Below are 1,919 nucleotides of genomic sequence, written 5' to 3' on the forward strand. Positions count from 1 at the left end.
CTAACTGCGCAGTAGCTACCATGCAGTAACAGTCATGTAGATGCTGACTGGGAGCAAATTTGCTCCTAGTCAGCCTAGGTAGCAGGAGGCCATAGAAGACAGTAAGCTCTCTGTCCCCAGTCCTGGCCCAGGGAGTCAATCAGCACCAGGACTAGGGAGGTCTCTGTTCCCTGTCCTGGCTCCCAGCATGCTGTTGACAGCTCTGGAGGGTGAGCAGGGGCTGGAAACCCAGCTCCTGCCTGTCCCCAGGAGCAGCCAGCTCTATGCCAAGCAGGGCAGCTGCCAGTAAGCCCCATGCCCCCCCTCCCCCTTCCACACTTGGCAGAAGCAACTGCCCCAACACATGGAACAGCTCCCAATGAATCCCATGCTGGGCAGGGAAGTATGTCCTGATGGGCATGAGGCCAGGAAAGCTTACCCACTGCAGGGGCAGCTGTCTCCCAGCCCAGTGCACATCAGGTCACCTCCCAATGTGCATGGGGCTAGGAGACAGCTACTGCTGCATCCAGCAGAGCTCTCCTAGCCCCATGCCCACTAGGACTGGACTTGTGCCCCTTGCCAGCCGCAGACTAACACTTGAGGGAGCCTGGAGTGCCCCGTGGGTGCTACAGGGGGGTAGAGCAGGGCTGGAGCAGCCCTGTGCCAAGTTGCTCCCATCGGGAGTAAATCTGCTCCCAACAGGGAGCATGTGCAGACCTGCTACCGGGAAGGTTTACTGCACAGTCAGCCTACTGTGAATTAATAGTACATGTAGACGTACCCACTGTGTACAATTCCGCTCATACACTTTCAAGAAAGATGAACTCAAACTGAAACAGGAGCAGCTAAAGGCCACTAGAATGATTGGAGGAACAGACAGCTTATGTAAGAAGAAACTGAAAGCTCTTAGCTTGTTTATCTTAGTACAACAAAGACTGAGAAGGGTAAGGCTACTGCCCATGAAGGAATGAAGAAGAGTGATTTAAACTACAGGTCGATTCTGGCATAAGAATAAATGGGCATAAACTAGTCTTGAATGAATTTAGGCTGGAAATTAGAGGGAGGTTTCCCACCAACACAGGAGCAAGGTTCTTGCACAGCCTTCTAGGACAAGCGGTGATAGCAAACAATGAAACCATTTACAAAATGGAGCTTAATCAGGTTTTGAATGGGATTGCATGGTGTGGGTGCCTACAGCAGAAGGAGACAGAATTCAGTGATCGAGGAGCTCCTAATGCTTAGGTCTGTACCAAGAGTCCCCAACTCCTGGAGACGCAGGGTTGTATTAGAATCTTAATGTTGTTACAAAAGTGTGATTCTAGTCCTTGTGTTGATGTAAAAAAGCTTGAAAACATGATGATGAAATGTCTTTCTGAGTCTGCAGATACCTTGAGACCATAGGAGAGCCAGAAAGACCCCATGCATCTTAGTGGAGCAGAAGGGCAACTGGAGACTTGTTCCACTTCTTTTGACTGCAGAAGAGAAGTAGAAGACCCCAACCCTTCTCAAATGGGGAAGGGGCGGATACAGACATGTTTATGTTTAGGGCCCCAAACTGCATTAAGCTGCCCCATAGGCTTTCTGTTGCTGACCGCTGTACTTACTTCTGTGTCTCTGTTGTGCTTCTAAGCCTCAAAATAAACTAAAATAAAATACATGTATGTCTAAGGTCTGTGGTCCTGACCTCCTGGCTCTGTCATTTATTCTGAAGTACTTCAGGCACCTCAGGAAAGAAATAAACAGTGGGGTCCCCCAGAGATCTATGTTGGGACCAGTACTGTTGAACATATTCATAAATGATCTGGAAAAGGGAATGAGTAGAAAGATGGCCAAATTTGCAGATGACAAAATTATTCACAGTGCTAAAGACCAAGGTAAACTATGAGGAACTACAGAGATGTCTGACACTAGTAAGTGAATGGGCAACTCAATGGCAAATG

Source organism: Alligator sinensis, unplaced genomic scaffold (assembly GCF_000455745.1).
Source record: "Alligator sinensis unplaced genomic scaffold, ASM45574v1 scaffold1162_2, whole genome shotgun sequence".
NCBI lineage: Eukaryota > Metazoa > Chordata > Crocodylia > Alligatoridae > Alligator > Alligator sinensis.